This window comes from Elephantulus edwardii, unplaced genomic scaffold (genome assembly GCF_000299155.1).
Source record: "Elephantulus edwardii isolate Elephantulus edwardi_28Jun2011 unplaced genomic scaffold, EleEdw1.0 scaffold00105, whole genome shotgun sequence".
Taxonomy (NCBI): Eukaryota; Metazoa; Chordata; class Mammalia; order Macroscelidea; family Macroscelididae; genus Elephantulus; species Elephantulus edwardii.
In genome coordinates, this window is record NW_006399855.1 from 2854944 (window position 1) to 2871782 (window position 16839).

Sequence of the window (16839 nt, forward strand, 5' to 3'; positions counted from 1 at the left end):
TCACCATAGGCTCTTGCTCATATGTTATTTCTTTAAATTCCTCTGTATCTGCCAATTCCTTTCTATATAATGACTCAGTATATTCCTTCCATCTTCTTTATACTTCCTGGATCATTTAATATTCTGCCCAAAGCATCCTTGATTACAGCAACTGATAGACAGAGAAAATATTGAGACTGTCAACAACAACAGCCTCATCTTATTTGGATCCATGGTCAATACAGTTGGTACCAGTCAGGAGAGTAGGAGATGTATTGCACTGGGAAAGTCTGCAGTCAGGGACCTCTCCACACTATTGAAAGACAATTTTGTCAGTCTGAGGACTGAGGTGTGCCTGATTCAACCATGGTTTTTTAAATCACTTGCTATGCCTCTGTGAGTTGGACAAAGAGTAAGTATGACAAAAGAAGAATTGACATCTTTGGACTGTGGTGTTGGAGAAGAGTGCTCAAAATCCCATGGACTCCTAAAAGAACAATCAGATATGTCTTGGAGAATGTAAAACAAGACTACTCATTGGAGTCAAAGATGATAAAACTTCATTTTCCCTATTTTGGGCATATTGTTAGGAGAAGTTATTCCTTGGAAAGTGACATCATGCTTGGAAAGGTAGAGGAAAGGTAAAAAAGAGACAGACCCTTAACCAGGTGGATTGACATAGTGACTGCAGCAATGGGCATGAGTGTGTCAGAGATTATGAAAATGGCTCAGGATAGGACAGGATTCAGATCTGTTTTTCATATTGTCGCTATGAGCTGTACTCAGCTAGACAGCACCTAACAACAATATACATGACATATGGTGGTGCTGAGTCAAGTTTGATAGTTAAGAGTGAGCAAGACTAAATTTCCACCCAATCTTGCTATCATTCTGATAATGAGTAGAAGACAGAAAATTCTTCAATCCAGTGTTGCTAGCCTCAGAGGAAAGATCTCCATAAATATCATGGAGACAAAGAAGGAGTAGAGAGCCTAGCGTAACATTATGGAAACACCCAACTCAAAACACAATTCACGTGCATCAGAGTAGAGCCATTCTTCACAGTTTTCAATTGCTAATTTTTCAGAAGTATATAGCCATGATTTTCCCCCCAAGTCACCTCTCCTTAAATACAAATTCACTCATTTAATTGATTTTGACTAATAGTCGCTTTTCAATCAGGTTTCCAAGGCTGAAAACATAAAATGATGAGACGGTCTATTTTTCTCCTATAGGCCTCTAGTAGATTTTAAGTGTTGCTGACAAATGGATTTTCAGCTCGCAATACAATACGTTAAGGATTACACCACCAGATTGTTTGAGGGACCTCTGGGTGAACTCAAATCTCCAAGCTTTCCTTTAACAGCCACACCTTTAGCTATTTGTACAACCCTGGGAAAGCAGTAGGAAGCTAGTCGGCAAAATACAGTCCTGTTCTCCCAGGCGCCCTGGCTCCCTCCTGTCTTGATGCGAGAAAACCTCTAAAGGCAAAAGGCCACAGGCCTCACAAATCACAACATGAAACACAAAACTGACAGCTGGTTTAAAGTAAAACCTCAGCAGCTGTAGTGAAGAAAGGGTTTGATGGTAATCTGAGGAACTATGTAACATGAGGACTCAAATGTACATGAGCTCTCAAAAATGATGTCCAAGTCACACTTCAGAATCCATAGGACCCTAAGAACAAACCCATGGGCCCTATGTTCCAAATGGACCTTCCTTCTTCAAGCTGTATCTGCAATGACTGTCAAGGTGAAGATGTTCATTAGGGTGAAGGGGGCGTTGGGATGAATAATTAGCAAGAATAATTGTGAAGCTCCTTAAAATTACAGAGTGTCATATTTGTCAATAAGTAGATATAAATAATAAACTAAAAAGTACTTAGAACTCCAAGAAGCCACTCGAAAATAGGCACTAGATAAATTTAAGAGGTATTATTATAAAAAAATAATAATGATTATTGACTATAATTAAAAGGGCTATGAAAGAGACATCAAGGATTGCCTTCAGAAAGAAAAGTGAGTTAAAGGGAAGAAAGCAAAATATTTCCCATGAATGTAGACAAGTACAACAAGTCTCTTTGATACACTAATTAGCCTTGTTTGTGAACTCTTATGACTTAACAAAAAAAAAAAAATCTTTCACAGTTGTGTGGTAATTTTTTTTTTTTGTCCAATGTTTTGTCAAGGCCCATTTTCCATCAGATGGGAAGTCTTGAGAACATACATAAATTCATCTCAACTCATTGCTGCCAAAGTCAGAACTGACTGATAATAGACCATTCCCACCCCCATGGGTTTCCAGGCATAGAAAGAAAGAATCCATCTTTTGCCTAGAGTCTCTGGTGAATTCAAACCACCAGAGGACTGTTGTTTAAGTTAAAGGCGAAACCTCTACTTATTAGGCCACCAGAGCTCCTCATAAATTAGGCATTGACATTTACACAGAAACAGAATTTGTTTATTATTGCTAATTTAATATATGGCATTTGACCATTTTTTATTCCCCCTAAATGTGGGTTCAGAGTTTAGTACACTTGTTATTTTTAGGTGCTATTGAGTTAAGTACGATTCAAACAACAGATTTGTACATTTGAGGATCTAATTTTTCCAAGTTTTGATCCTAGGGAATCTTTCTATAACACAACCTTAACACGTTGCCACAAATGACGGCAAATGTGTTTCTAAGCATGGCCGTCAATTTAAAAGTGTGCGGCAATGTGTAAAAAAGACCATGGGACTAGATTAGGATTCCTGACTGCAAGTGGGGTCCAAATTAGAGATGTAATGAAAAGGATGAATGACACATAGCCTAGTTAAAGTCATTTTATATCTTTATTCTTGAGAAAGATGGTTTTATAATTTTAAGAACAAATTTGCAGCTCTTATAGAATGTTTGTAGTTCACTGTTAGTCATTATATTACTCTTTGAAATGAAATAATTTCCTTTTATATTGTCAGTTTGCTCCATTTAACCCAAGATTAATGAAAGAAGGCGCTTAACCTGATTTATCCCCATTTTAAGATTATGTGTGGCATATAATTTATTATTTTTGTTACGTACTATTAAGTCAGAACCAACTCATAGCTAATCCTCCAACAGGTTTTCATAGGCCCATGGCATGTACATAGTAAACATTTGATAAATGGCTGGATTTCTTTGTGAAACATTTTTCTGGTTCAGTTACCTAGTCTCTTTGACTAGGCCTGTGAAAGATAGATTAGAAATATCAAGCTCAACGATTATTTAGAATTATTTAGAACCTGGGAGAGACAGAGATATCCATAACCCAACAGGGACACTTTCCTCGTGGTTCAACTATACCAGAGAAGCATTTATAAAACTCACTGAAAGGTCAAGCACGAGTTCATTCTTATTCAATGGCAATGAGTTTTAAGTCATCTCTTTTCAATAGATCATGCTTGATAGCTATCAAAATGGAAGTCAGAAGAGACTATAAAAATTGCACTAGAGAATTGAGAAGCTAAAACAAAGGGAAGAGATGCCAAAGAAAAATTAACAGATCCCAAAAGGCAACTAGAGAAGAAAAAGCAAAGTAGTATAACAGATTGTGCAAAGAGCTAGAGTCAGAGAATAAACAAGGAAGAACTTGTTTGGCATTCCTGAACCTGAAAGGACCAAAAAATAAATTATAGCCTTGAATCGTAATGCTAAGAGATTCTATGGGAAAAATCTTGAATGATACAGGAAGTGTCAAAAGAAAATAGAGGAAAAACACACAGAGTCATTGTACCAAAAATAATTGGTCAACACTGAAATGTTTCAGGGAGTAGCATATGATAAAGAGCCAAAGGGAATGAAAGAAGATGTTAAAGCTAGATTGAAGCATTAGCAAAAAAATAAGGCCTCAGGCATTGGTAGGACACCAGTTGACATGTTTCAGTTTACAGATGCAGTCCCGGACATGCTTACCAGTCTGTACTCATGTAAAACCTATACCTAGACCAAGAAGCTATTGTCTGAACACAGCAAAGGAATACTACTTGGTTTAAATCAAGACAGATATCCATTCAAGCTATATCCTTTCTTCATACCTATTCAATCTGTATGCTGAGAAAATAATTTGAGAGGCTTGACTTTGGGCAAAAATGTGGCATCAGGATCAGAGAAAACTCATCACCAGTCTGCATTATGCAGATGACACAACCTTGCTTGCTGAAATTAAAGATGACTTGAAGTAATTGCTGCAAAATATCAAGGACTACAGCCTTCAGAATGGATTACAAAATAAAGAAGTAAAAAATCTTCATCATTGACATCAAGAGAGAAGGAGAAAATGTAGTAATGTCAATTATTTCATCTGACTTGGATTCACAATCATCAGTCTGGGTACTAATAGTTAGGAAATCAAAAGATGTGTTGAACTGGAAAGATATGCGGTCAGGGACTTCTCCAAACTGTCGAAGAGCAAGGTTGTCAGTTTGAAGACAAAGGTGAACCTAATGTAAGTCACGGTCTTTTCAATTAATTCCTATTCATCTTAGAGCTGGACAATGAATAAGTATGACAGAAGAAAAAAATGATTCCTTTGAGATGTATTTGAGAAGAGTACTAATTGTCCCATGGATTTCCAAAAGGACAATTTTGGAGACAGTGCTGCCAGAGTTCTCCTTAGAGATGAAGATATTGCAATTTCTTCACACATATTTTGGGCATGTTATTAGAAGGGGCTGTTCCTTGGAAATGAACATCATGCTTGAAAGGGTGGAAGGTCAGAAAAAGAGAGAGGAAGACCCTCAACAACACTAATTGTCACAGTGACTGTGACAACGATCTCAGGTATTTCAGAGATGATGAGGTTGACACAGAATAGGATAAGTTTCAGATTAGCTGTTTTAGGAGGGGCTATATGAGTCATATTTGACTAGAAAACACCTAACAACAACGTCTCCCTCTAAATATATACACATACATATAGATGTATGTATTCTACAACCCTACTGGTTTTGCTTCTTTAGAAAGAGAATCTAGGCCTAAAATATATTTCTAAAATATATTCTTTATGAAATTAGACTGATATCTCTTTCTCCTATTTAATAGATGTTTGCTAATAGATGTTATTCATTTATTTATTGCTATTTCAGAAACTGTTACATATTCCATTCAGTGACACTAAGTATATCCACCATGTTGTGGAACCATTATCATTATTTCTTTCCAATTTTTTTTCATAACTCTTAAAAGGAATTGAGTAAGATCATACAAAATTTCTTAATGTAAAAAATGGATTTAATTTGGTTTTGCTTTACATGGCAGGACTACCACTAGATATAACTTTAACTTCTCTGTTCCTATTGCATATATTTGCACATATTAGTATTGATATAGTGTGCACTGGGAACTCTGGTGGCCTAGTAGTAAGGAGCTGTGTGGCCAACCCAAAGGTGTAAGGCTTGAATCCATCAGCATTAGAAGGATGGTCAATCTCCTCCAGTGTAATTTATTGCCTCTGAAAACTCACTGGAGGGTCAGCTATGAGCAATTTCAATTCCACAGCACATAATGACAACGGTAACAACACAACAGTGTGTATGCATAGGAAAAATGCTCCAGGACCATGATTAAATCACTATCTTCAATAGAATATAGTTGTTACATTCCTAGAGGCCTAAAGGGTAATTGAGATAAGGTAGAGAGAAATCTGAAGCTGAGCAAGGAGGGACACTGCATTCCATGCTAAAGGCAAGGACAAGAGGAACCATGGGAGGTTTTATTTTATTTTTTTTTAATTACAATATTGGTTTTTTTATTAAGTTTTATTAGTTTTAATGAACATTTACAGAGATTTGGGGTTTTCATTCATTCATTGTTGCACTGTTTTCTCCACCCTCATCCCCAGTTTGTTTTTCTTTCCCCCCGCCCATGTCTGTTTTAATTGTCCAATTGCCACAGTGCTTGTCAAAGCCAGTTCTGATTTATCTCCTTTGTCAGTGTGTCCCTTGCCATTCCCTATCACTCCTCCCTGAGAGAGATTTCACCCTGATTCATAAGGAAAAGGAGATGGCATATTCTCTTAGCTACTTCCTGCTGAAAAGGGACGCTGTGGGTTTCAGGGTGAAGGTCCCCTTTTGGCAGTAGGAAACACATAGACTATTATGGAGATTGATTTTGGAATTTAGATGCACTGTTATCAATTGTGCTTAGCCGTACATGTTCATATCCTTGAAGATGTATCATGGAAGTGTTGTAACCTAGAAGATACAAATTATAGAAGAATGGTAGGAGGTATCTCACTCCCTGATTTCAAATCCTACTACACTGCCGTAGTGGTAAAGACAGCATGGTACTGATACAATGAAAGACACATAGATCAATGGAATCGAATTGAGAATCCAGAGATCAACCCATCTATCTATGGTCAACTGATTTTTGACAAGGAAATGAAATCAGTGAAGTGGGGAAACGACAGCCTTTTTAACAAATGATGTTGGCAAAGTTGGAAAAATATCTGCAAAAGACTCAAGCAAGACCCACACCTCACTCCATACACAAAAACCAACTCAAGGTGGATCATGGACCTAGGACTAAAACCAAGGACTATAAACTTCATTACAGAAAAGCTAGGAACAACACTAGAAGTCCTAATCCACAACATAAACAGTCTTCCCAGTATCCTGGAAAACCTACAACCAGGAGAAGATAACGTACATGAATGGGATCTTCTAAGACCATGGGAGGTTTTAAAGGTACTGTGGCCCAACAATGATAATTCTGGCTTCTGCAATGATCATGACCTAAAGATAAAGGGTTGTGTGGAATAAGAGCAAGTGTTGGGGGAATACTTACATAGTTAAGACTTGATGAGGGCTATACACGAAGTTCTTCTATCTATTGGCTACTGTCCATTTGGCAAATATGTGTGAGACATTGTACTTATGATAAAACCTCTCAATTGTCAGAGCAACCCAACAAATCAACATTATCATCTTCATTGCACCATGGAGGATATTAGGAATTAGTGAGATTAGGAAAAGCCTAGAAAGTAGTTGCACAGAGAAGTTAAGAAATATCAAAAGATAGTTTGAGTGGTAGATTAATTATGTGGACAGTTGGAGAAAATTCCAACATTTCTAACATGGACAATGTGGTAAATTATAAAATAAACTTGCAAATGAGATGGGAACCAATACAGGCAAAACAGGCTTGGTAGGGAAGATAACTTATTCCATTGAGGATAAGCTGAGTTTGAGATGCCTATAGGCAAAACTTCAAAGTAGAGGAGGAAGTCAGAAATCCTGCAGTGTATGAGATCATCCAAGAACAATGTTTAGGTGACAAACAAAAAATGAGTTAAGGCCAGAACTTCAGGGGAAACCCAACAATTGAGTAGAAAGCAGGGGAAATGCTAGAGTAACAGAGCAGACCAAAAACATATTTCAAAAGGGCTTAGATTTAGTTGGAAAGATAAAGCATATGCACTTAAAACTATTAGCTGTCTTGTCATATATTACACAATGAAATATTTGTTTGGATGCTAAATAAAAATCAAGATAGTATAAAAAAGAGGCAGGGACTTTCAAAGAACTTCTGAAAAATCAATCAGGGATAAATGCAAAACCTGTACAAGGCAGCCTTGTTTTAAAAGGAGGAAGGCTATTTCTGTGCAAGTATAATGTCCAAGAAAATGGAAGGAAAAAGTAGATCCTAGAGGTTTCTCAGGTATCAATCTTTGCTTGCACTTGAACCAAGTTAAACATTAGCTGATTGCTCTGGTTTCTGAGATACAAGAAAAGGAAAGGAAACAAAACAAAACAAACAAACAAACAAAAACCCAAACCACAAATACCACCACTCTTTACCATCCCTTCTAATGCAAAATTTAGACATAATGTGTGGCATGAAGAAATGCTCAAAATCACTGGCAATAAGAAAGATGCAAATCAAAACCACAATAAGATACCATCTCACCACAGTAGCAGCAATAAAGTTTAACAGGACAGTAAGCAATAAATGTTAGAGAGGATGCAAAGAGATAGAAACTCTCATACACTGTTGGTGGGATTGTAAAATGGTACAACCACTCTGAAAGATAGTGTGAGGTGAGGTTTCCTCAAAAACCTCAACAGAGAAATTCCATATGACTCAGCTATTCCACTGCTAGGAATATACTCCATGGAAATTAGAACTGACACACAAATGGAGATTTTTACACCAGTGTTCATAGCAACATTACTCACCATCACGAGAATATGGAAAACATCTAAATGTTCAACCACAACTGAATGGATTGAGAAATTATGGTACATGCACAAGATGGAATATTAGGCAGCACTCAGGAACAATGATTTGGAAAATTACTTTACGACTTGGAAGAAAATGGAGAGCATTATGCTGAGTGAACTAACTCAGTCTTATAAAGACAAATACTGCATAAGACAATTATTGTAGAAATAGAACAATAACTAGTAAAATGTGATGCAAGGGATGGGAAGGTACAAGCAGAGGGGTAAGAATGGACAGGGGGAATCATTGGGTCATACAACTTGGTAAGTGGAGGGAGAGGGTAAAGAAAATGAGAAAGATCCAGTGGATATATGGAAATACAGGGTAATGGTGGTAATAGTTTAATGGTGATTAATTTTATAAAACATGGGAATAATTGTATGAAATACAATTTGAATGAGGGATAGTGTGAAACACAATGCATGCGAACTGTGTAAGCAAACCAATAATTTTAAAAACGTAAGTGAAAAAAATGTGTGTGGCTTGGATGGTATAGGTGACTGAACAGGAAAGTATAAAAGTAGAACAAAACAGCAACAGTCAAAGTAGATTTTGAAGATATTTGTGAATTTTTCAAGGTAAGATTTTCAAAAGTTATAAGGAATCATAAATTCTAGACTTGGGTAAAATTTCTCAGATCAATTGTTTTTATAGTTTTAAAATGCACTGTCATACATTTACAGATAAGTGTGAAATTTATGAAACAGTCACAAATTGGACACACCCATGCAATCAGCACCCACATTCTCAAATGTTATGTCCATTTTCAATTCCATAACAAAAGCATACTTTGATGAATATTAATAGACATGAACAAGAATCCTTGTGAGTGGAACTTTCTCAATGTACAATAAAAGTCATTTGAATAACACTTTCTTGAGAATTAACCTACTTCTATATTGTCTAAAATCACCACTATAGTTTCTAAGGGATCTCTTGTGGCTTAGGGAAAGGAATTGTTTTGCCAACACAAAGGTACCCAGTTCAAATCCACCAGTTGCCTCATAGGAAAGTTGGATAGTCTCCTCTTGCACTATTTACTGTCTCTGAAAACCTGCTGAATGGTCTGCTATGGATTAGTTCTGACTTGATGGTACATAACAAAACAACGTAGCTGCTAAGAAGTCTTTCAATCTCTAGTCTGTTGGCTCCAATCCATTTTACACATTTCACCTAGAGCTATTTCTCTAGTTTCTAAATTAGGTCAGAGTTGTCTCCTCTTTGGAACCCATCAAAGGCTTTCCCCGAGTCCTTCAGGCAAAGTGAAAGCCATGTAGCATGACTCACAAGACCAATACTTCCAACCTCATCTCTCGGGTTTTCTCTCCTGCTTCATAATGCTCTTTGCATTACATAAATTTTTTAGTTCCTCAAGTATATAATCTCTCAGGCCTCTGTGTTTTTTACTCAAGCTGTTTTCTATGTAAGCAAATCTCTCCCATACCCCTTCCCTAGACTAGTTCCTGCTTCACGTATAGGATTTGGTGTGAACACCAAAACACCAAGCACAAAAACAAGTGTTTTCGATTACACTTCCTGGCTGAATGACTACATGGCTGCATGGATGAAAACATCAAAAAATGTTGTTGTTGTTATGTGCCGTCGAGTTGCCTGCGACTCATAGCGACCCTATGTACAACAGCCCTAAACTCCGCTCTGTCCTGTGCCAATCGCACTGTCTCTGACACTCCCATCCCAATTATCCCAGTCACTGAATCAATCCACCTCATAGAGGGCCTTCCTCTCCTGCGCCGTCCCTCCACCCTCCCAAGCATGATGTCCCTCTCCAAGGACCGGTCTCTCCTCACTACATGTCCGAAGTAAGTTAGACGGAGCCTCAGAATCCTTGCCTCCAAGGAGCCACCCGGTTCAACCCTCTTCAGGACAAATCTATTTGTTTTCCTAGCAGTCCATGGTATTCTCAATACTCTTCTCCAGCACCACAGCTCAAAGGCATCAGTTCTCCTTCTATCCTCCTTGGTCATTGTCCAACTCTCTGATGCATAACAGGTGATTGCGAAGACCATGGCCTGTATCAGACGCACCTTAGTCTCCAGAGAGACACCACTGCTCTTCAGCACTTTGGAGAGGTCCCTAACAGCAGACTTTCCCATGGCAATGCACCTTTTAATTTCCTGGCTGCTGGTGCCAAGACTGTTGACTATGGAGCCAAGCAAACTAAAGCTGTGTACAATCTCAATCTCTTCACCATCCATCCTGATGCTGCCGATTGGTCCAGTGGTGAGAATCTTTGTCTTCTTGACATTGAGCCTCAATCCATATTGCAGGCTGCAGTCCTTGACACTCTGCAGCAGGTGCTTCAGGTCCTCCTCAGTTTCAGCAAGCAGGGTTTTGTCATCCGCATAGCGCAGATGGTTGATAAATTGCCCACCAATCCTGACCCCACATTTCTCCTCATAGAGCCCAGCCTCCCGGATAATCTGTTCTGCATATAGGTTGAAGAGGTATGGAGATAGGATGCATCCCTGGCATACACCCTTCCCAATTTTGAACCATGCAGTGTTCCCTTGCTCTGTTCTGAAAAATAGAAGACATATTTTCAGTAACAGAGGTAATAGTATAATGTCCTCATATGATGGGCCCAGTTTAAAGAAATAAATAAAACTGATGAAACAGAGAAGCTACACTTTGAACAACCACAGCATTAGGTAGCTAAAATTGAGTTAAGCACTATGGAAAATCCAAAAGAGGTAGTAGACATGGTCTGCACTCTTAAGGAATGCACAATCAAATTACAAAGATAGAACTCACATCTACAAAACAAAAAAGCAATACACTATCTACAGTGATGGTGTTAAAAAGTACAAGAAACAAATGATCAGAGCAAGCTGGATTAACCAGAGATACTCATGATGGTACAGGGCTTGCAGAGATCTTGAATGGGATATTTTCACTCAATGGAAAGTATAAGGATATTCCAAATAGTCTGTGGAAAATTTAAGTATAATCATGTGGTGAGAATATCTGAAAAAAAAACCCAGAATAATTATTGACAAATATGTGGAAATTAAAGACCCTAAAATAATGAGAACACACATAGAATACTGAAAGCCAGGCAAAGGACTCTACATTTGACATAGTAAGCAATGGACATTTAATGTAATTTCTACAACTCTAAATGTTTGAGAGTCCTTTCTGAATATGCCAATGAGAAGGAAAAATAGCTTCAGCAGCTGGTAGCTGACAGGTAAGCCATATCTCCTCATCTAAACATAAACTACAATCACAGCACAGAAATGAAATTGGGCTTTGAGACCATAGTGAAACATGTCTATTTTTTAACACAAAAATAACTATCACTTCTTCCAACTGCTTCTTTACCAACGCAGCTTCTTTATTAACTCTAAATAAAGGTAGATATCTATTGTCCAAGTTACCCCAAGTCATGGTAACCTATGTACAAGAGGGAGGAAAAAATCTCTCAGTTCTGTATCACCCTCATGACCTCTGGCCCTTTTGAGTCTATAGTGGCTATTGTGCCAATCCATTTCACTGACAGTCTCCCTCACCTTTACCAGATGTCTGCTTTACCAAATCAATTGTCTTCTTCTGGTAACTAATTTCTCCTAATGATGTGATTGAAGCAAGCTAATCTGACAATATTCTTTTGAGATCCATATAAGGCTTTTCACTGGATAATCTTTGGAAACACAGTGTAGCATCTTTTTTTCTCGTCTATTTGCCTTTGGAAGATTGACTGAAACCAGTCCATTATGTGGGATGCTGCTAGTACTTACATAACTAGCAGCACAGCTTTCAGCATCACAACAAACACAATCAACAAAGTACAACAGATTACAGACAAGTACTGGTTGCTAACTTAAACCCTACTTTAATCTTCCTGCTCTCTAGATATGGAGAGCTTTGCTGGCCTAATGGTAAGAAGCTATGCCGTGCTACCAAAACCCTCATGGTTCTAATCCATTAGCTGCTCCATAAAAGAAAGAGAAGCAATCTTCTCCCATGAAATTTACTGTCTCTGAAAATCCACTGGATCATCAGTATGGATCGGTTCTAACGCAACAGCACACCAAAACAACAATTACCTAGTGGTTAAAGAATTGTGCTATCAATCCAAAATCAGATGATTTGAACTCACTAGTTGCTCTGTGGGAGAAAGATGCATAATCTCCTCCTGTGTGATATTCAGCCTCTGTAAACCCACTGGAGGGTCAGCTCTGATTCAGTGGCAAATAACATCACCAATAACAACTTGCTGAAAACACCCAATTCAGAGCTATTCCTTATTTCTTAGAGTCATGGAGCACAAGTTCTATTTCAATAAGAAATTCCTTCAAACTCCCTTTTCATAAGATAACCCTCATTCTCTTTGTGCTCTCCTTTGCTATGTAGGCATTTAGTTAAAGAAATCTTTGGTTTCTATAGCAGGATCTCTCATATTCCTGAAACTTATCTCTCTCATGCTTCTTGCCTATATAAATGTCCATTCCCTTTCCTGGTTAATATTGGCTTGTTCTTAAAGATTTATGTTTTTGGAAAGTATTTTCCAATTAACTTTTTTTAAAAATTATTTTAATCATTTTAATGAACATTTACAGAGATTTTGGATTTCCATTCATTCAGTTTTGCACTTTTCTCCCTGCCCAGCCTTCCCCCCTATTCCCCACCCCCCTAGTTTGCTCCTTTCTTTGAAAAAGTAAAAGAAAAATTCTTTCTTTGGTATACAATCCTCCTGCACCCCTCCCACCGCCCCAGGTACACTCCACTATGCACCCTTAATTCTGGACTCTTGTGATAACTATAATACCCTATCATATATCGCTTTTAAATTATTCTCTCCCTCATCTGTTTCAATGCAGTATACATAATTTACCCAGTTTTTCTCAGTCTTACCCCAACCCTGATGTCAGTCCCATTCTACAACAGTGGCACCATGCACTATTTGTCCTTTTGTGACTGAGATATTCACTCAGCATAATGTCCTCCAGGCTCACCCATTTTGAATAATATTGCATGAGTTCCTTGTTTTTCAATGCAGCATGGTATTCCATTGTGTGAATATACCACAGCTTCTCTATCCATTCATTTGTTGATGGGCACCTGGGTTTTTTCCAACTTCTTGCTATTGTGTGAACAAAGCTGTAAGAAACATGGGTGTGCATATATCTGCTTGGATGTCAGTTATAGTCTCTTTGGGGTATACTTGCAGTAGTGGAATTGCCGGGTCAAATGGTACCTATCTCTATTTGCAACTTTTTGAGAAAGCGCCATACTGCCTTCCACAGTGGTTGCACCATTTTACACTCCCACCAACAGTGAATAAGGGTTCCAGTTTTTTATCACAGCCTTGCCAGCATTTGTTGCTTGCTGTTCTGTTAAATTTTGCTATTCTTACTGGGGTGAGATGATACCTCACAGTTGTGTTGATTTGCATCTCTCTTAGAGCTAGGGATTTTTTCAGTAGTCGTGATACTTTTGTCATGTATTGACTTGGGTAGGCTTAACTACCTGTCTATGACATAATTTTTTTTGTGTATGTTTCTTTTTAGAGGGAGCCACAAGAGATCTAAAGAGCAGAAGAGAAGCAACAGTCATTCTCTAGCTCATACAAATTTTTGCTCATCTACTAAATCATACTGTTTGTGTCAAGTGGCTGGAGCTGTGACAGGTCAACCTCTCCCTTGATCTTCTTTTAGAGTCTCTAAATTCTTTGCCAGCTGTGTGTTTAGCTCTATTAACAAAATCACCACAGGAGAGTTGAAAACCAACATGTTTTTACCATCAAGACTTCCTGTTCATGTTTGCAGGTTCCAGGTTCATCTTAAGCCTCCAATGTTACATCTCTCTTACTTTCTTGCCCATTTGACCTGAAGACTGCAAGCTCTTGCACTGGATGTAGAGAAAATAACTTTACATAAATGTCCAAATAAAAATCGAGTATCAAATCTCTATTAATCTCTCTATAGTCTATCCATCCATCCATCCATCCAACATTTATCCATCTACCTATTCTTGCTATTATCTATCTATCTATCTATCTATCTATCTATCTATCTATCTATCTATCGTCTCTCCTCTCTCCTCTCTCCCTCCCTCCCACTCTTCCTCACCTGCATATATCATCTTGGATCTGCTTCTCTGCTAGAACACTGATTAAAATACTCTTACTATGAGAGATTTCTCTGTACTGCCTCTGAATTTTGACTATCCTCTTCTTGTAGGAGTTCTCATACTTTATTGTCATAATTTGTATAGTAGATAGGATTATGTTTTCCAATTCTTCATGCTTTCCCTCTATATGTGACCTCAGTGTACTAGAGTGGGTAGAATATATTACCCCATTCCATGGATATTGGGTTTGACTATGTGGCTTGTTGTAAATATTAAAATGATAGCAAATAATACATTAAGGTTGCCTGTTTGGTTTGGTTTCTTATACTCCTTTAATCTGCCATGAAAAACCATGCCCCAAAGAAGCTGCTTCCCCTTCCACCTCGGGCCTGGACAACACACATGGAACAGATTTGAAGCCAGCCTGCATTTTGGAGTCATTCCCAGCTGACCTACAGCCTGAAACAGAGCCACTCTGCCTAATCAAGCCAAGACCAGCCAAACCCCAGTTGACCTGCAGATTCACAAGTCTAAGAATAAATTATTGTTGCAACCTACTGTATTTTGAAATACTCGTTAAAGTGCCATGATGCAGCAATTGAGTAATAAGTTCATTTTCTTGTCTCTACCCAGTTGTAGCATTTTATTTGTCTGTCTGCTAACTGAAAGGGCTTTGTGGAGAACAACGGACCGTCTCCTCCAGTGAAGATTTACAGCCTCAGAAACGCCATGGAAGGTTGCTGTAAGTGAGAAGTGACTGGATGCCAGTGATTTATTGGTTTTTTTCATCTGTACTTGCACTGGGCTGTAAGTCCTTTGAAATCAGGAACAATGGTGTTAATTTCTCTATTTCAAAGGTATATGTTTGATATACAGCCTAAAACAAATCTAAGCCCTACTGATTACGAGTTGGTTTCAACTCAAGGAGATCCTCCATCTCATTTCAAAGTCTGCAAATCTTTATGGAGGAAAACTGCCCATCTCTCTCTTTTAAAGTTGCTGGTGGATTAGAATCCCCTGACAGTCTGGTTAGTAGTCCAACATGTTATGCACTATGCCACCCAGTGTTTTTTAGTAGGTATCCATAGTAGGTGTAAAATAAAAGTTAGTTGAATTATATTATAGGACAAATATAAACCAATTTTCCAATGTCTGAAGAACCACTTGGAGAAGACATGGTACAGAGCTTTAATAAGGAAATAGAGGTGCACAGGATAGACATTAGTCTAGAAGCACAATATGGTCTGTGCAGAATTATGTGATAGAAGTTTTCTGTAATTTATTCATTCACATAGATTTTATTTATTAGAGCAGTTTTAATTTCACAGAGAAGCTATGCAGAAAGTAGTATTATGCAGAATTTTCATATATTCCCTCTCACCTTGAACACTGTTTCTTTTATTTTTCACTTCATGGTTATAAAAGACCATAAAAGTTCCATGTGATTTAGCAATTTTGGGGGAAAAATATGTTCTGTTTTTAATGTTTACAAGTTTTTAGAGGTAGTGGTCAACTACAATATCAATTAGTAGTAATGCATAATAGTAATTAACTAAGTTATCCAAAACAAGTTTTTACAAATTCCCAAAAGTGACGGGGAAGAATTTAGCAAGATTTTTCCAATAATTTGGACTATGTAAAAATTCAAACCATTTTTCCTTCAAGGGACATTACCAAGAAAGTGGAGGAGAATTTCCAAACAACTAAAGAATGTTAAAAATACTTAGCATATATCTTATAAATGTATAGTACATGTATTGTAATGGGCAAGTCAGCTATTAAGGACCTCTTTGAACTGAACCTGATCCAAGCCATAATATTTTCTTTTTTTTTAAGCCATAGTATTTTCAATTGCTTTATACAGATATGAAACTTGCACAATGAATAACGAAGACTGATGAAGATTTAATGCCTTTGAACTATGGTGCTAGTAAAGAGTACTGAATATCCCATGGGCCACCAAAGGTAAAAGTAAAACAATCTTGGAGGTAGGATGACCAGAGTACCTCTTAGCAATAAAGATGGTGTAACTTGCTCTCATATGCTTTGGGCATGTTTCAGGAGAGGCCAGTCCTTGCAAAAATGCATCATGCTTGCAAAATAGTAGAGGATCAGTGAAAGAGAGGAAGAACCTTGAAAACATGACTCCAACAAGGCTACCATGAGTTGTCATTGATTCAATGGCACCTAAAAACAATAATTACAATATAGAGAATATATAAAGAATTACAATTGAACAACCAAAAAAGGACAATTAAAAATGGGCAAAGAACTTGAATAGGTATTTCTTTTAAAAAGATATACAAATGGCAAATGAAAGACATCCACCATCATATCAGAAATGTAAAATAAAAATCATAATGAAATATCACTTCCCATAAGCTAGGATACTCATTACCAAAATAAAACAAAAAACCCAGTAACTAAAAATAATAAGTGTTAAGAAGATGCAAATAAATTTGAACTTGAATACATTGTTGGTGGAAATGTAAAATAGAGCAGTTGCTATGGAAAACTGTTTGG